General features: G+C 39.7%; 1 non-coding gene across 1 annotated transcript; it reads right to left on the bottom strand.

Annotated features, from left to right (window-relative positions):
• Positions 1–1347: 1347 nt before the first annotated feature.
• Positions 1348–1421, bottom strand: Trnat-ugu (transfer RNA threonine (anticodon UGU)). Its single transcript has one exon. It is a non-coding gene; the product is annotated as a tRNA-Thr (tRNA).
• Between the last annotated feature and the right edge of the window lie 19304 nt (positions 1422–20725).

A 20725-nucleotide genomic window follows, 5' to 3' on the forward strand; every position in this document is an offset into this window, starting at 1 on the left:
AAAAAAAAAAAACCTTGAAGGGCTGCCAATTTCTATTGGACAAGGATGTGCAGCTTGCAGTTACGGACTTCTTCACTCAGCAGGCATGGTGTTTTACCAAATTCGTATCTTCAACCTGGTGCGTCAGTGGGATGAATGCCTCAATGCTCACAGCAATTTTGCCTGATTGGCATACCAATTCTGTACTGTACGTTCTTCAAATGGAAGTTTTAGGTCACCTCTTATAATTGCAAAAGTCCATGATGCGATTCTCTTTCTAATTCGAAGCTAGAGCACAATTAGCAGGGACCATGGGCTTGGGCAGCCTTGGAAATTTAGAAAGAAGGGTCGGGTTCTATAATTGCCATTTTTTTATATGACTGAATGTATTGTGCATCAAAAAATAGATTTGTCAGTAACTACACTAAATATATTGTGTTTTAAATGAGTTATGGGTATCCACTCAACATGTATAAGGTAGATTTCTCTGATACCTAAAGTATAAGCAATTTCATTAGTGTATGTAAATTACATTCATTATATTTTTAATATGAACATGAAGGCTATAATTTTGATTGAACCGTGTAAAATTATATCCCTCTTGTGATTAAGTCCAGTGGATCCAATAAGCTTTTTTTAGTAATCTTTTTATAGTTTTTGTTAGTAATTTAGTTTGAATGTGACATTGATACAGCACATTAAAAATATGAAGCATAAAAATACAGAATAAGTGGTGAAATTTTATTGAATTAATAAGGAATAACACTAATACCCCTCAAAGTGGAGGGATACACCATAAACTAAACAAAAGCTTGTAAAACTTTCATGTCATCTATAACATCTTGTTTACAAACATCGCATCTGACCATGTTAATAGATCTGTTGCCTTACTTTCAGGCTTTGTTATTTAATGTTGATGGACATTATTAAAGTTGAGTTAAATGTGTTTTAACAGCTACATTTTGTGTTGACTCAGGCTGCACCCCTTCTCACCTGTTTAATGCCTTATTGTGCAGCCATACCAAACAGTATTTTCCATCTAGCTTGGCAGTGTTAAATCTGCTGTTTAGTAGAATAGCAGACAATTGTTGTTAAAAATGACTCAGAATTTTGTAATGAATAAGGAGCCTGTACCCCCAGATTTTGAATGAGGATGAATGCACCTCCTACCCTTACAGACAATTGTGTCCACAGGTGTGTCAACAGGAACGGCAATCAGTATTCTGTGTGAGGTGTTCATGATAAATGTGTCGGCCCCGTGGGCAACACAACTGCTGAGAAGGTACAGGTGTAAATGATGACTAACTGACAACCTCAGCTGCCGACAGGTGTTGTTGTTATACCTCGATGTGGACAGGTGAAAATGTGTGCCCCGACCGGGACTCGAACCCGGGATCTCCTGCTTACATGGCAGACGCTCTATCCATCTGAGCCACCGAGGACACAGATGAATAGCGTGACTGCAGGGACTTATCCCTTGCATGCTTCCCGTGAGACTCACATTCCCAACTGTCCACAATTCTACATATTTATTGTACCTCATAGACATTTGCCCACCTACTCGTTACTTGCGCACGCTTTGGCAATTCCCGTAAGAGTTTGGGCAACCTGTGCGCATTCGCACAGACGAAGGTCTTACTGTCTTCGTATATATAGTTAAAGGCTACCCAGCCATTGACCAAGTGAATCAAAAATTAAAGGGGTATCTATGTCGACCGACGGATTTGCGAGCTTTTCAAACATGAGTACTTCATTGAAATATCACTCATGATGAGAAGGCTGCCAAGGAAATTTTTAAAATAATTTCTTTCAGTTTTTTACAAAATAACTATGAGACTGTGGGTAAACTGTTGCCACGTTATGAAAAGTTTCTGATAATGTGTCTATGAAATATGCTTCTCCTTAGCCACCTTGACTTCTCCCCTGTTAATTATAGAGTAGTTTGTGAGAACTGTGGCGAGGTATTTAATTAGAATATTGCTGTCTCAGAGAAGTGGTATGCATCCCTGTCCTGTATAGTGAACAATGGGCCGGCCAGTGTGGCCGTGCGGTTCTAGGCACTTCAGTCTGGAACCGCGTGACAGCTACGGTCGCAGGTTCGAATCCTGCCTCGGGCATGGATGTGTGTGATGTCCTTAGGTTAGTTAGCTTTCTAAGTTCTAGGGGACTGATGACCACAGATGTTAAGTCCCGTAGTACTCAGAGACAGTTCAAGCCAATTGCATCCCTGTCGTCAGTCACTTCCCACCTACTGCTGTATAAAGCTCTCACTGCCGTACCTCAGAATTGGTGTCACACACTGATTGTTTACTTACCGTATTAGGAGAAAATGCTATCGCTAGTTCTACCACCAATTGTGACAAGCACTAATTTACCCAAACTGATAATTATGCTTATTACTTCTGGATTATACTTGATATACCACAACAGTCCAAAAAGTTTTGAGCTTGCATTGATGAAATGGAGAGAAACACTATGATGCTGGCTTTAATACTTTAGATGTTCTACGTAATATGCCCCCCACCTACCCCCCCCCCCCCCCCCCCCCACACACACACAGAATGTTCATATTACCATGTGAAACTGTCAGAAAATCCATTCTTTGGGATGTTGTTCAACTCGTGCACCACACTGGCTCAAATGTTAGTTATGTCATCAAAGTGTCACCCATCATGTGAATTTCTGCCCTTGTCATTTAGCGGCAGCTTCATATCAATATCACCAAGTAGCATCACATGTTAATTCATTGCTGGGAAGAATTGTCAGAATTTTGCATTTAAATCAAGTTGCGTCTAGTGTCTATTGCTGTTTTTTTTTTTTTTTTGAGTCATGGCATGAGGGACAAACTTTGCACACACTTTTCTCTTCTTCAAAACATTCTGGAAAATGTCTCAAATACTCAATTTAGAGATGTTGCTCCACTGCAATTTGTCACACAACAATTTGACACAATATGGCTGCACATCTTGCACTTAACACTGCCTGTTCACAGTTGGCTGGATGCACGTCTGTTGTTTACAGTTGTTAGTTGACCTGCCACCATCAGCCTCAGAACTTTTTGGATGGACAGCTCCTCCTCATACAGTACTCAGCTGTTGTTTTAATCCAGCAGTCCGAACAAACCATTTATGTGACCATCATTAGCTATGTGTATACTGGCAAAATCAGGACCTATCTGATACGAACATTAGAAGTACACAAAATTTACATTCCTGAGTTCAAGTGCTCTGATAAGTTATAGTAGTGGCTAGTGGTGTTCTTGTATTTTGTGTTTTAAATATTTTTGGATTTTCAATTTGTGCCTGTTATCCACTGACAATCTTTTACAGACTTTTACATCAGAACATAAAACTCCATTCCAAACCCTAGGGAGTTATCCATAGTCTATATGAAAAGTATTTGTACTTGAATATAGTACTATGATGGTTAATTGCTGAATTAATTTTAAATTCACTCTTGTTAGTAACCACAAATGCCATTAGAGGGTAAAAGTGTTGCCACATAAGTGTAAGGTTTCCTAGATCCCCGATGAGGCTTCTGCGACGTGTTCCATTATCAACTTTACACAGTATTATTATTACAACTTCTGTAGCATAAATACTTTCTTTTACCTTAGCTGCAGTGCTCCACAAGATTATACCACAGAACGGAACTGAGCCAAATTGTGGAAATTATGCTAGTAATACTGCGTGCATATAAATACTGTAAGGGAGATTTGTAAGCAATGGTGTCCATAACCGGGACAAGGGGGGGGGGGGGGAGGGGCACAGCATCCCCTCCTCTCCCCTCCCCCACCCATGTCCTAGTATAGTCAGGTGATTTTCTTTGAAGAAAATTATTTAAAAGTTGGTATAACACAAATTTTTAATAGTGTCAGAACTGTAATTTTTTTTATGGATACTTGCAATAAGCTGTTCATCCTGCAAAATATTAAAAGTACTCCATACCCCCAGGTCATACCCCCTCTCCCCCCCCCTCCCCGCTCCTCCGCCCCCCTATTTACAAGATATTGTGAGTGCAAAACAGGTAGATTGCGGCCTCTTCATCAACTTATCCACATATTAGTCCCTCTCAGTTATTATCCGTCTGGATACCCAAAAAGTATGAATGAGAGAGAATGCAGCACAGTGGTTGAGAATTATGTTTTGTATTTTGCCTTTATGTGCGTACTTTCCACAAAAATAAAACCACATTCATGTCCGATTAGTTGAGTAACAGCACACGAAGTGTAATGTATCACTTTGAAAAAGTAAATTACTATCTGTATATGGTACTGGTGAATGATGATTGCAATTTGCTCGTAGAAATTGTGTTAAGTTCATAACAAATGTGAATTTGCATACTGTCCACAACTGTGCATGGAATCGGGTGGCTGGATACTGTGCTTCTACGAGACGGGGCAGCTCTGACAGCTGTTTAATGTCATGCGTCCCTTGCTGGGTCAGCAGTCGCTCCATGGAGACTTGCCCCTTCTCGGAGACACAGTGCTTCAGAGAATGCTGAAGCTCATGACAGTAAGGAGTTTGACGTCACGATGATAACGGAAAAATTCATTCTGTCTTTGTCCCATAAAGTGGAAAGACTGCACAATTGATGTAATGAATATTAATGTTTACTGTCAGAAGTGCATTACAAGAAATGATTCCTGATGTAATATTCTGCTAATATATACGTTGCAGGAAGAAGCTATACAAGGACAAAGGCTTTGCTCAGGCTACCTTTTGTGGCTTAAGCAATGCCTTTAACTCTGTAGGGCACGCACAACTACCAGACAAAATGTTTTTCTATGGCATCAGAGATAGCAGCCTTATATTATTAAAACTTTACCTAGAGAACCGTAAGCAACTTTTATGTGTTGGAAAAGAAATGTCCAGTACAGAACAAGTTAAGGTAGCTGTTTCAAGGGCTCCATACTTGGCTCTTTCTTGTTTTTAATAATGATTAATGACTTGCCGTCATATATTACAGTGCTGTATGTTGATGATAATACCTTTATTCACACACAGTAGTATTAATTTTAGTAGTCTAAAAACATGTGTTGCAAAGACAGTTTATAAAGCATTATTCTGATGTGAAGGAAATGAATTCTTGGTGAAAGAAAACAAAACACAGAATATGGTTTCTAGTCTAGAACACAAGCTTCTATCTAATTATATAAGTTTTTGGGAGTGTATTTAGATGATAAATTACCTACGGGTCAACAAGTACAGTACATTAATGGTAAGTTGTCAAGAGTAATTTATTTGTTAAGGCAACTTAGGGAGTATTTACCTGAAATATTTATAAGAACATGATATTTTTCATTTTTCCAAAAGTGTAATATCCCATGGTATTATTTAATGGGTAACTCTGGTTGTATGCATGATTGCAGTTGAAAGCTATTAGGGTAATTACTTGTTCTTCATATAAGACACACTGTAAACCTTTGTTTTGTGAACAAAAAATCTGAACAATAATAAACTTATATACATACTGTGTGTTAAATTATACAAAGAAGAAGTAACTGGAAGCACAACACAGATAAAATATGCATTGTTACAACACAAGAAGTAATCAATGTATTTATACTTCATACCATAGACGTGAAAATCACTTAACAGTTATGAATTCATGGGGTACAGCTTATTTAATAAGCTTCCACAAACTGTACAACATTTACCAGTACAAGCATTCAAACAAACACAGCATGATGTGTGAGTAGCCAACCGATTCTACGGTATAAAGGAATTTATCAACTGTAACATAAAACTAATGGAATGTTGTCTACTCCCGGGGCCTTGTTTGGACTTAGGTCTTATCCAAAGAAAGCAGGTGTTGACAGTTGTGAAAATTACGAACTATCAGTATAATAAGTCACGGCTGCAAAATACTAACACAAATTCTTTATAAATGAGTGGAAAAACTGGTAGAAGCCAGCCTCGAAGAAGATCAGTTTGGATTCCATAGAAATTTTGGAATACACAAGGCAATACTGACCCTACAAATTATCTTAGAAGATAGATTAAGGAAAGGCAAACATACGTTTCCAGCATTTGTGGACTTAGAGAAAGCTTTTGACAATGTTGACTGGAATACTCTCTTTCAAATTCTGAAGGTGGCAGGGGTAAAATACAAGGAGCAAATGGCGATTTACAATTTGTACAGAAACAGATGACAGTCTAAGAGTCAAGGGGTATGAAAGGGAAGCAGTGGTTCGGTAGGAAGTGAGACAGGATTGTAGCCTATACCTGATGTTATTCAGTCTGTATATTGAGCAAGCAGTAAAGGAAACAAAAGAAAAATTCAGAGTAGGAATTAAAATTCATGGAGAAGAAATAAAAACTTTGAGGTTTGCCGATGACATTGTAATTCTGTCAGAGACAGCAAAGGACTTGGAAGAACAGTTGAATGGCATTGACAGTGTCTTGAAAGGAGGATACAAGATGAACATCAACAAAAGCAAAACGAGGATAAAGGAATTTAGTCGAATTAAGTTGGGTGATGCTGAGGGAATTAGATTAGGAAATGAGACACTTAAAGTAGTAAATGAGTTTTGCTATTTGGGGATAAAAATAACAGATGATGGTCGACGTATAGAGGATATAAAATGTAGACTGGCAATGGCAAGGAAAGGGTTTCTGAAGAAGAAAAATTTGTTAACATTGAGTTTAAGTGTCAGGAAGTCTTTTCTGAAAGTATTCGTATGGAGTGTAACCATGTATGGGAATGAAACATGGATGATAAGTAGTTTATGCAAGAAGAGAATAGAAGCTTTCGAAATGTGGTGCTACAGAAGAATGTTGAACATTAGATGGGTAAATCATGTAACTAATGAGGAGTACTGAACAGAATTGGGGAGAAGAGGAATTTGTGGCACAACTTGACTAGAAGAAGGGATCGGTTGGAAGGGCATGTTCTGAGGCATCAAGGGATCACCAATTTAGTATTGGAGGGCAGCATGGAGGGTAAAAGTTGTAAAGAGAGACCAAGAGATGAATACACTAAGCAGATTCAGAAGGATGTAGGTTGCAGTAGTTACTTGGAGATGAAGCAGCTTGCACAGGTTAGAGTAGCATGGAGAGCTTCATCAAACCATTCTCTGGACTGAATACCACAACAACAACAACAACAACAACATAAAACTGTAATGTTAATAACTAACCTGTTGTTTCTTTTAAATTATCAACTGTATTATAATATTTGAGTGTTGTCTGTTGCTGTAATGGGCTAATGTCAATAAAATTATTATTACTACTACTACTACTACTACTACTACTACTACTAGTAGTAGTAGTAATAGTAGTATCAAGTGTCTTTTATTTTGTGGATTTGAGAGATAGTTTAGATTATGTTTTTAGCCTCAAAATTTCAGTCCATGGAGATGAAATCAATGACAAGAATAAGCATGGTACTCAAGCACAACAAAGCAAAATGGGAGCTCGGATGCTCATGTTACAGTTCCCGTATCCTTTCTGCTCTCACTCTTAATCTAACTACCAATTAGCTGATGGAGAACACAGGTAATATTTTGCACTGAAGACCACAGTGTTGAGTGTCAGCACTACCATTACCACCACCATGAGAAACTTCACGCATGGAGCCTCATCTGGGTGTGCCCATTCTGCTCTGCTGTAAATAATTTTGAAATGTTTGGAACTGCACGACATAAGATAAAGGTTTAAGCTGCTGGCTATGAATCAGTTGTACACCTGTTCCACCATATGTCATATTTACACTTCTGTTTATTTGCTGTGCATCTAGTCATAATAAACATATCTTATCACCAGTAATGGATACTGCTAGCATCCATTTATTTTTTTTATGGCCTATGGTAGAATGCTGATTCATTTAACTGAGCAGAACTTGTCAACAACTTCTCAGTTTGGCTTTTGTAAGAGACACTTGACAAAGAAAACAATATAAGACCTCAAAAATGAAGTGCTGGCAGACCTAAACAAGAAAAATTATCCATCTCATATATTCCATGACCGTGGGAAAGCCTTTGGTTGTGTGAATCAAAAAATTCTACTCAGTAACCTGAGACCTCATATTATTAATAGAAAACCGCTCGCATCAATGGAATCGTATCGCCATAACACGAAGCATGTCTGAAAAGTTTGGTGAATGGTCTCAGAAAAGTAAATCACACAGGGGTTACAAACAAGATACCTTTTACTGGCCTTCGGAGTAATCAACACTAGCTACAACACACTTCTGACATTGATTGTAAACCTGTTGGAAACTATTGGCAAACGCTTCTTGTGGAATCGCTCTAAGCACTGTTGAATATCCACAATGTGTATGAATGCTCGAAACGATAGTGCTTACACTGTCTTTGGTTATCTTCAACTCTTCTGCCCTCATTCTCAAAGACAATCATCTCCAAGCATCCATCGCACTCGTACAGTATTGTCTGGTATTGTGTACCTGTTGACCCGAACATCCTCGACACTGTCCTTTCTGTCTCTAAAGCGTTTAAAACAGTCAAACAATCCACGAGCCTCCATTGCCATTTTCTGTAATCTGAACAAAAACTTCGTGCTAAAGTTTTGCTCCACTTTGCAAAGACACGAGTCTGACAGGTGTTTGCATATCATTGGTGACTGTCTTTGAGAATTAGATCAGAAGAACTGAAGATAAGCAAAGACAGTGTAATCACCATCATTCAGAGACATTTTCAGGTGTTTGTTGGCATGCAGCAACCTGTGACCACAGTGGTTTGAGTGATTCCATGAGAAGTGATTGCTGAGGGTTTTTAAAAAGTCTTACAACTGATGTCAGAAGTGTGCTGAAGCTAATAATGATGAACTTGAAGGCCAGTAAAGGTATTTCGTTTGCAACTCTGGCTGCCTTAATTTTCTAAGACTATCCACTGAACTTTCCAGATGCAAATTTGAGAAAAAGTGTATTTTGTTGATGGACTACTTCAGCCATGAAAATAACCAATGAATGGGGAAACATGATATGTGGAATGCCACAGGGACTGGTACTAGGACCACTCTTGTTTCCAACCCACAGAAATGATGTTGCAGTCACTTTAATGGCATTTCCAAAAACTATAATGTTTGCTAATGACACAAGCATACTAATCAAGGGTACAAACTGAACCCAGGCAGACACAGCTCAGATAACAATTGAAATTGCCTACAACTGGTTGACAGTCTTAGCATAAAAAATTCTTGGTATGCTTGCTACATTGGCTTTGGATAAAATTCTAAGCTTCTGATGATAATACCCTCCAACATCATCATCATAATCATCATCATCATCATCATCATCATCAGGGACTGAAACTGACTGTCATTAACTGGCAAGTTTCCCTCTTTTATAACCACAGGACATTATCCAGTTGGCTGGATTATGTCACGATGGTTCATACAGAGATAGCGCCCTCTATGTCCAAAGATTTTGCTAGTGTTCTCTATCGAGCATTGCTCACAGTGCCATCCATCGCAAGTATTCTTATATTTAAAGTGACGTTGATGCTCCACGGAATGATTAGCAACTATCCGTACAGACTTGGTCCGCATGACTCTTGCCACACATGCAAGGAATGTCATAAATTCCTGGCACTCTCAGGCCAAGTTGTCTTTAAGTGGTCACAGCATTTCTTTAATTTTTCTATGTGGCTGGAAGACTGGTCTGATTCCTTGCCCATTTAGGATTCTACCTATCTTGCTGGTTGTTGCACCACAGAATGGAAGCCGTGCTGTGTGTTGGTCCTCTTGGCAATGCATCTTGGTTTTCTCATTAGCATTGATCTAATGTAATGGACAGAATACCTGTTCCCTCTGAACACTGTCTGTAGATGGTTGATTTCGAAACCGAGATCATCCGTGCCCGAAACAGTTCTGGCTCTGTGTACTAAGGTGTTGAGCTTAGTTCTTCTCTGAGCTGGATAGGTAGAGTCCTAAACAGGCAAAGAATCAGACCAGTCTTCTGGCCAACAAGAAAAATTAAAGAAATGTTGTGACTTGTTAAAGATAATCTCGGCTCAAGAGAGTTAGGAATTAATAACATCCTCGTGAGTGTGACAAGAGTTACGTGGGCCAGTGTATACGGACAGTTGCCGATCATCGCGTCAAGCATCAGCGTCACATTAAGCACAGGAATTTGGATAAATCAGCAGTGGAAGAGCACAGTGTGTTGAATAGCCACAAGTTTTTGTTTGAATAAATGAGACTCCTTCCTCCCACATCAAACTATTGGGACTCTGTGATCAGAGAAGCAGTTGAATTTAGACTTAGTGTGAACAGCTTAAAAAGAGACACTGGCTATGCACTTAGCAATACATGGAAATGTGTGCTTGACAATGAAAAAACACAGAGGAATAATTCTTGCGGTTCACCACATGATGTGATGGCTCTGCAAGCTAGATAGAGAGTGCAAGCAAAACCTATGAACGTAGAGGGCACCATTTTTGTATATGCCATCATGACGTAATCCAACTAGTCGGATGCTGTCATGTGGCTATAAGAGAGGGAACCTTGCCAGTCGGGACAGTCAGTTTCTGTACCTAATGATGATGACAAAGGGTATTATCATAAAAAACATGGAATTTTATCTGAATTTGACGTGGCAAGTGTACTGAGAACTTTTTATGCGAGGAAGCTGTTGCGAAAAACTTTGTAGTCAGTTTGTCTTAATCTCATAAAGACTAATAGTATGTGATTTCAGACAAGCAGTAACAAAATTTTAGAGAAGCAGATGTTAACGGTGATACACTGAATGAAGCCCATTCCTTGGTATCCAAACAGATAACATGTTAAACTGGAGTTAACACATGGATAAGCTAATTGAGAAGCTCTGTTCAGTGTCTTGTGCCCTTCGAACCATTTGCCACTGTGTTAGCTTATTCTGCATCTTTCCTCTCCCTGCTGCCTTACAGGATTGTCTCCTGCAAAAGTGTACCTAAAGTAAGTAAGATTTTTATCCTGCCAGGTTGGCCGTGCGGTCTAACTCACGACTTGCTGGGTGGGAAGGAGCGCCTGGTCCCCGGCACGAATCCACCCGGCGGATTTGTGTCGAGGTCCAGTGAGCCGGCCAGTCTGTGGATGGTTTTTATGTGTTTTTCCACCTACATCGGCGAATGCGGGCTGGTTCCCCTTATTCCACCTCAGTTACACTATGTTGGCGATTGTTGCGCAAACAAGTTCTCCACGTATGCGTACACCACCATTACTCTACCACGCAAACATAGGGGTTACACTTGTCTGGTGTGAGACGGGTTCGGTGTGGGCTGGCGGAGGGGTGAAGTGGACTGAGGTAGCCGTCGTGGGGTTGTGGGCCACCATGGCTGCAGCGGGGAGGGAGCCTCTCCATCATTTCTAGGTCTCCGGTTAACGTACAATACAAAACAATACAAGTAAGGTGTTTGCTCAGCAGAAGTGAGCATAGGAATATTGTGTAAAGTAGATAACTGTGCATCTTGCTGACACCTTTTGAAGGATCTTGGAATTCTTACACTCACTTCCCAATACATTCACATGTCAAGGGCCCTGGTTTCTGAACAAAAAGGGAAATCTTGAAGGTTTCTAAACAGTGTAGCTCAAAGAATAGGAATTGTAAGACTGTGTAATGCTTACCATCTTTTAACAAATCTTTTGGGGAATATATGATTTATGAACCACAGCTTTTGGTCTCACACTTACTTCTGAATTGTATTTTGTGTTGCGAGTGAAATAAAGCATGTTAATTATTTATGTACGGCATAGGTACAACATATCTAAAAAAAATGTAGTAGAAGCTTGATTTTTTTGTGGAAGTTCTTCACACTATTGTGCTCAACCCATATCTTTAAAAAGATGCTATTGTCATAAATTATGGTTCAAAAATTTTTTTACTGAAGGTTATAAAAATTTCCAGTAATTAACTCTTAGTTTTTCTTTAAACAATTCTTTAATTTTCAAATTTAAGTCATGAGAACAGTGTGCTTTTTAGTTAAGGATGTTTTAAGACAGTACACAAAATTTCAGGCCCCTATAATAGTTTTTAACTAATACTCTCCACGAAACTAATGTATCCCAGTTGCATATTCATCTTTCTGTTGTTGTTCTCTTTCCCTTCTTTTTCAGGCTACTTCTTATTCCTGCTTCTGTAGTGGGTTCCAACACAACTCCCTTAAAGAGTCTCCTGCTGTCAATATAAATTAAATTTCTTTTCATAATTAGTTCACCAGGCATTCCCATGAATTCCGTAATTTAAATTAACTGTTGAAACTGCACCGTCATTGAAATGTAGCAGAGCAGCCAGCAAGTTAAAGTATTTAGTCCTGCCAGAATAGTTTTTGGTATCTGTTCCCTTGTACAGTTGCTAAAACTCTCATTTGGGTTTTGAGTCCTAGCATGTAATTACTTCTTTAATAAATTCTCTCACTAAGACATTAGAGACTAAAAAGTCATAAAATCAAATAAGTGAGATCGAAAGCTGTTTGTGTGACATGAGGGCATCATCACGTGTGCAGGCACTTTTAAATTCCTCTGATTTTGGGGCTTTCTTTGGTACTGTTTCCTTGAAGTAATCTTTTTCTTGCTCAGAAAACCACAGAGCAGACTTTTTAAGAAAAAATGATAAAAATCAATTTTTTGATACTTATTCACATACTAGTCCCCTTAATTTTTATTGTTGCTGATAATAAAAATCTGTGTCAACTGAACTGTAATATAAGGAGTCACAATACAAGACTCAAAAATAAATTTCATGTAGACTTTGCTACATTGTCCAGAGTTGAGAATGGAGTTGTGTACTCTGGTGCTTAGATATTCAACAAGCTCAGTATCAATTGAAAAGAAAATTGAAAACGTACCTCATTAGACACTCATTGTGCAAATTATCTGAATATTTAAATACTCATACTAAAAGTTTCTGTTAGCCACAAGGCACGTAGTGGTGTTCCTTATTAACCCACATGATGAATAATAATGTACTATAAATATTCATGATAAAATATCCTCTTTAAAAAATATCAAGTAAATGTTAAGCTACTAATAGCAGATGAAGACTAGCTATAAAATATAACTGAGGAGGCAGGAGCTTTTTCAAAGTAAAGCTTTCTTACTGATTCACTCGACTAAATTTAGGTGGCGTGAGAGTGAAATGTTGTAAGATAAATGTTGTGTCTGGAGGTTAGTGTTATACAGCAGTGAATCGTGCACAGTTAAAAAGAAATATGAAAGATATTTAGAAAGTTCTGAAATGTTGCTATGGAGAAGAATGCTGAAGATGAAGTGGACTGATATATTAAGAATGAAGAAGCAATGAAAACAAGGGGAAGAAAGATGATTATTGGAAGTGATCAGAAAGAGGAAAAAACCTTGGCTGGGACATATAGTGCATAGGATTGCCTGCAACAAAGAATTACAGAGGGGAAATGTGGAAGGAATGAAAAGAAGATTTAGGAACAGAACTGGAATGATGGATGACACCAGAAGAGGATGAACATACAAATAAATGAAAGAAGCTATTTAGAATAGTAGTATGCAGTGGAAACATGTCATAAGATGGATACACTGAAGAAGAAGAAGAAGAAGAAGAAGAAAGCACAGGTTTCACCAGTCTACAAGACAGGAAATAGAAATGACCCATAAAACTACCATCCAATATCCATGACATCAATTTGTTGTAGACTTAGAACATATTCTGAGCTCAAACATAATGAGGTATCTTGAACAGAATGACCTCCTCAATGCCAACCAGCATGGATTCCGAAAGCATTGTTCATGTGAAACATACTGAAAACTTTGGATCAAGGCAGTCAGCTAGATGTAGTATTTCTTGATTTCCGAAAAGCATTTAACTCACTGTCACACCTATGCTAATCATCAAAAGTATGAGCATATGGGATATCAAGTGAAATTTGTGACTGGACTGAGGAATTTTTGATAGGGAGGATGCAGCGTGTTATCTTGGCTGGAGATTCAGATATAGAAGTAACTTTGGGTGTGCCCCAGGGTCGGGACCCTTGATGTTTATGTTGCATATTAATGACCTTGGAGACAACATTAATAGCACACTCAGACTTTCTGCAGATGATGCATTTATCTATAATGAAGCTCTACCGAAAAGAAGCTGCATAAATATTCAGTCAGATCTTGGTTTAAGATTTCAAAGATTGGCAACTTGCTCTAAATGTTCAGAAATGTAAAACTGTGCACTTCACAAAACAAAAAAGTGTATTATCCTATGACTGTCATATAATGAGTCAATGTTGGAATCAGCCAACTCATACAAATACCTGTGTGTAACACTTTGCAGAGCTATGACGTACACTCAGTCATTGCTAAATTAGATGGTAGACTTTGGTTTATAGGTAGAATAGGGGAAGTATGATCAATCTACAAAGGAGATTGCTTACAAATCACTCATGTGACCCATCTTACAATGTTACTCAAGTATATGAGATCCATATTAAATAGGAATAACTGGCGGATATTCAACATGTACAGAGAAGGGCAGCTCGAATGGTCGCACGTTTATTCAATCCATGAGAGAGTGTAACAGAGGTACTAAAGAAACTCAACTGGCAGACTCTTGAAGACAGGTGTAAATCATCCCAAGAAAGTCTGTTAACAAAGTTTCAAGAACTGGTTTTAAATGATGACTCTAGGAATATACTAAAATCTCTTTTGTATTGCACACGTAGGGATCGTGAGGATAAAATTAGAATAATTACTGTGGCATTCAAACAATCATTCTTCCCATATGTGAATGGAACAGGAAGAAGCCCTAATAACTTATACAATGTTATGTACCATCTGCCATGCATTTTATGGTGGTTTGCAGAGTTTAGTCATAGTTGTAGATATGAAATGGAATGATCACATAGGCTCAGTAATGGGTAAAACAGGTGGTAGACTTTGGTTTACTGGGAGAGTACTGGGGAAGTGTTAAAAGTCTGCAAAAGAGGTTGCTTACAAATCACTCATGTGACCAGTTCTATATTTTTGTTCAAGTATGTGGGATCTGTATGAAGTAGGACTAACAGGGGATTTTGAACATGTACAGACAAGTGCAGCAGGAATTGTCACAGGTTTGTTTGATCCATGGGAGTGTATAACATAGATACTGATGGAACTCAACTGGAAAACTCTTGTAGATAGAAATAAACTATTCTGAGAAAGTTTATTAACAAATTTTCAAGAACTGGCTCTAAATGATGACTCTAGGAATATATTGCAACACCCTACATATCACTCATATAGGAATTGTGAAGACAGGATTAGAATAATTACTGCAAGCACAGAGGCATTCAAACAATCACTCTTCCTGGTCTCCATACATGAATGGAACAGGGAGAAACCTGAATAACTGGTACAATGGGATGAACCCTCTGCCGTACACCTCACAATGGTTTGCAGAGAACAGATGTAAGATATTCTTTTTAAAGACACCAAACTGCAGTACTTCCAATCTAAATACAAAGCCTGCAGGGAAGCACTTAAGACATTAAAAGCACAAATGTATGCTGAACAGATGAGGCAATCAAGTAATGTTACCAAAACAGTGTGGAGTATAGTAAACAAGGAAAGAGGAGGGAGTGGCAATGCAATGTGCAATAACATAATAATAAGTGACAATTGCTGAGTGACCCAAAGGAAGTATTTGAGAGATTCATAGACCAGTTTAGTAAGGTGAGTAGGGAGGATGTGATTGAGTCACCACACATGCTAAATCCCAGTAATGTCAGTAATAAATTAGATTAAAACTGTCCCGAGTTCGAGTCTCGGTCCGGCACACAGTTTTAATCTGCCAGGAAGTTTCATATCAGCGCACACTCCACTGCAGAGTGAAAATCTCATTCTAGTAATAAATTCTTTCTGAGGTGTGTTTCAGAGTTGGAAATACTGGGAACCATTTCCAACGTAAACGCATATACATCCAGTGTCGGGGATGACATCCCAGTGAAATTTCTGAAAGAATGCAGTAATGAATAAAGCCACTACAACATTTAATAAAGAGCTCTTTCAGTCAGGGGTCATTCCCTGACCTGTTAAAAGTCACTGAAATAAGACTGGTGCATAAAAATGGAATAACTACAGATATACAAAATTATAGGCCTATTTCATTGACATCAATACTTAGTAAGCTGTTGGAAAGGCTACTTCTTGATCAACTTCATTTTTCTATAAGTACAATCTATTACAAAACTGTCAGCATTCTTCCCGGAAGGGCCGATCTATGGTAACAGCTGTAGCTACATTTTTGCAAGCGGTATTGAATAAACTTGATGATGGTAACAAAGTTACTGGCACCTTTTTAGACCTATCCAAGGCTTTTGACTCTGCAAATCATTCTTTCCTTCTCCATAAATTAGAAAATCATGGAGTCAGAGGAGTAGCATTATATCTATTAAGATCCTACCTTGCTGACAGGAGACAAGGTGTAAAGCTGTGTCATACAACTGGGAGACATACACAAACAGTAAAATCATCCTATAAAAGTATTAACTGTGGAGTTCCTCAGGGAAGCATTATCAGGCCTTTTTTTTTTTGTTTTTGTGTACATCATTGATATAATAATTCCACAAAATTCAAACCTAGTAAATTATGCTGATGATACCTCCTTCATAAGTTGGGTCTCTACAAAACAGTAACAGTGCAAAATAATGCAGAGAACATTAGCCTCATCACAGAACATCTCACCAAAAATAAATTGCTAGTAAATAAGGACAGGACAATTCTGATAGAGTTTCTGCTAAATTATAAGTCAAGACAAGTGGATGCAGAACCAGAGCTATCAGTTGAAACAATTGATAAACATAACTTATACACTCCCACCTGCAGTATTTTACCGAGCGAGGTGGCGCAGTGGTTAGCACACTGGACTCGCATTCGGGAGGACGACGGTTCAATCCCGTCTCCGGCCATCCTGATTTAGATTTTCCGTGATTTCCCTAAATCGTTTCAGGCAAATGCCGGGATGGTTCCTTTGAAAGGGCACGGCCGATTTCCTTCCCAATCCTTCCCTAAACCGAGCTTGCGCTCCGTCTCTAATGACCTCGTTGTCGACGGGACGTTAAACACTAACCACCCCCCACCCCTGCAGTATTGTGTCGAGATTTGGGGTGGGGCACCAACGGTATACATGGATAGGGCTTTTAGAGCCCAGGAAAGAGCAATTAGGATAATAGCCAATATTAGTAAGTGTCAGTCCTGTAGAGAATATTTCATTAAGTATAACATACTAACAGTGTATTCATTGTATGTTCTCAGAACTATACTGTTTGTAAAAGAAAATATATAGTGTAATCAATAGTGGAATCCACAATTACAATACAAGAAAAAAAGAGGATTACCACATAAAATTTAATAATAAAAGAGCAACATATCAGAGTCCATTTTCTGCTGGAAGAATTTTTATAACAGATTGTCAGATAATAAAAAACTGTTAAAAGGAAACATATTTAAGACAAAATTAAAACAACTGTTAATTGATAAATGTTTCAACTCCAGCAAGGATTTTTAATGTTATTGTGTATAATTTATCTTTAGTTCTAAACTTTTTTAATGTTCTTGTGTTTGTAAACAGAGTATGTCCATGACTGTTAAGTTATTATGGACAAATAAACCATTTATTATTATTATTATTATTATTATTATTATTATATGTAGATGCAGAATAGTACTGGCAGTAGAGTGGTAGTTTACTGTGATACAGCATACAGCTTACATTTCTATGATGTGTTTGTCTTGTTTTAATGTATACCTTGATTCATGTCACATGCCTCAGGGTTCAGGCATGTGAAGGATGAATGGAAGAACAGTACAATGTATGTTGTTTGTCCTATGTACCTTTTACCACACTGATGATAAATTTCATAAATACTCACCGTTTGTGCAAGTAGGCTATCTTTCACAGATTCCAGAAGCACCGCTGTTTTGAGTCGTGCTTGTTTATTAATCTGGCAAATTTTGGAGAGACGTTTCCCACATACAGAAGAAAGTCTGTAGACTTTATATCTTTTTTCTCTCCCTCTGTCTTTGTTTGATCTGACATTTTCTCTTCCAGAGCTCTCCTAATCTGAAGTTTTGTATATCCATTTTCCCTGAGTATCTATTCCAGGTGCACCAGTTCACCCTGTAGGCTGTCATTGTCAGACCCTACATAGGGACCATGTACTAAAATTTTTAGTACACTCATAGTTTGTGAAGGACAGTGGCAACTGGACACTCACAAGTATAAATCAGTACTGGTCAGTTATGATACACACAACACCCTGAAAATGTATCCTTACATCGATATAATAATCGAGAAAGGGTGGACAGATATTTTATAAACTTTGTTTGCAGTACTGGATGAGAGCCGAGAGCCTATTTCATTCAGATCTAACTGTCCACAGACTGAAACCAGCTACAGGGCTGTCAAACCTTCTGACTAACTACACACATAATAATAATAATAATAATAATAATAATAATAATAATGTGTGTCCAATGGCAGCAATACTTCCAACTGCAGATTCAAGTGGTGTTTTCTTAACAATGCCTTCTACACTCCTGGAAATGGAAAAAAGAACACATTGACACCGGTGTGTCAGACCCACCATACTTGCTCCGGACACTGCGAGAGGGCTGTACAAGCAATGATCACACGCACGGCACAGCGGACACAACAGGAACCGCGGTGTTGGCCGTCGAATGGCGCTAGCTGTGCAGCATTTGTGCACTGCTGCCGTCAGTGTCAGACAGTTTGCCGTAGCATACGGAGCTCCATCGCAGTCTTTAACACTGGTAGCATGCCGTGACAGCGTGGACGTGAACCGTATGTGCAGTTGACGGACTTTGAGCGAGGGCGTATAGTGGGCATGCGGGAGGCCGGGTGGACGTACCGCCGAATTGCTCAACACGTGGGGCGTGAGGTCTCCACAGTACATCGATGTTGTCGCCAGTGGTCGGCGGAAGGTGCACGTGCCCGTCGACCTGGGACCGGACCGCAGCGACGCACGGATGCACGCTAAGACTGTAGGATCCTACGCAGTGCCATAGGGGAGCGCACCGCCACTTCCCAGCAAATTAGGGACACTGTTGCTCCTGGGGTATCGGCGAGGACCATTCGCAACCGTCTCCATGAAGCTGGGCTACGGTCCCGCACACCGTTAGGCCGTCTTCCGCTCACGCCCCAACATCGTGCAGCCCGCCTCCAGTGGTGTCGCGACAGGCGTGAATGGAGGGACGAATGGAGACGTGTCGTCTTCAGCGATGAGAGTCGCTTCTGCCTCGGTGCCAATGATGGTCGTACGCGTGTTTGGCGCCGTGCAGGTGAGCGCCACAATCAGGACTGCATACGACCGAGGCACACAGGGCCAACACCCGGCATCATGGTGTGGGGAGCGATCTCCTACACTGGCCGTACACCACTGGTGATCGTCGAGGGGACACTGAATAGTGCACGGTACATCCAAACCGTCATCGAACCCATCGTTCTACCATTCCTAGACCGGCAAGGGAACTTGCTGTTCCAACAGGACAATGCACGTCCGCATGTATCCCGTGCCACCCAACGTGCTCTAGAAGGTGTAAGTCAACTACCCTGGCCAGCAAGATCTCCGGATCTGTCCCCCATTGAGCATGTTTGGGACTGGATGAAGCGTCGTCTCACGCGGTCTGCACGTCCAGCACGAACGCTGGTCCAACTGAGGCGCCAGGTGGAAATGGCATGGCAAGCCGTTCCACAGGACTACATCCAGCATCTCTACGATCGTCTCCATGGGAGAATAGCGGCCTGCATTGCTGCGAAAGGTGGATATACACTGTACTAGTGCTGACATTGTGCATGCTCTGTTGCCTGTGTCTATGTGCCTGTGGTTCTGTCAGTGTGATCATGTGATGTATCTGACCCCAGGAATGTGTCAATAAAGTTTCCCCTTCCTGGGACAATGAATTCACGGTCTTCTTATTTCAATTTCCAGGAGTGTATATGTCAGTAAAGAAGAATTCTTGGGCAGAATTCAAAATGTCAACATATAATTGTATAAGGGACATTCAAATGAAACCCAGTCACAAGAGAAAAATAATGGTAATGATTTTATTAACTAAAAAATGTAGTTAATAGACAGTACATATACTCAAAAATAGTCACGAGAACTGTTGGCACATTTATGCTATTGTGACACTAGCCAGTCGATTCGAACCTTGAAGAAGCTGGTAGGCTGCTGTCGGATACAGGCCTTGACCCAGTCAGATACTTCATCATCCATTGTGAATCAATGTCTGCAAATAGCACGATTTAGAGGTCCAAACAAATGAGTCACATATGACTCAAAGACAGCGCCATTTGAGTATTGAGCTGTTTGGCAATCAGTTGGTGGGGAACCTACAGCACACAGAGTTTTTGAAAGTTTGAGTGTTGATGCATTATGGTGTGGGCGGTGCCTATGCTAATATGCAGTAAGCAATGGCTCTCATCCACAGTGATTCTGCGGTTGTCCAAGACTAAAGCATTCACTTCCACAACCATTTCCAGTGTGATGACACAATGAGCCTGTCCAGGATGAGCATCATCTTCCAGTGACTCGCTCCCCTCAAGGAATCGTTTGCGCCATTCCACAACACTTGGAAGACTCAGACTGTACTCTCCATTCACAGCCTCCATCCGTCGATACATTTCACGGCCTCCGACTCCCTTCGCCAGCAAAAATGGAATCACTCCTCGTTGTTCCTGCTTACTCACCCGCACGTTCAGTAGGTGATGATAACTTGTGTAACCACCTTCTCTTCGGCATGAAAGCACACTGGCGCTATGCAACATCAAACAGTGTGCACATGTCAGT

This window comes from Schistocerca cancellata, chromosome 11, assembly GCF_023864275.1.
Source record: "Schistocerca cancellata isolate TAMUIC-IGC-003103 chromosome 11, iqSchCanc2.1, whole genome shotgun sequence".
Classification (NCBI taxonomy): Eukaryota; Metazoa; Arthropoda; class Insecta; order Orthoptera; family Acrididae; genus Schistocerca; species Schistocerca cancellata.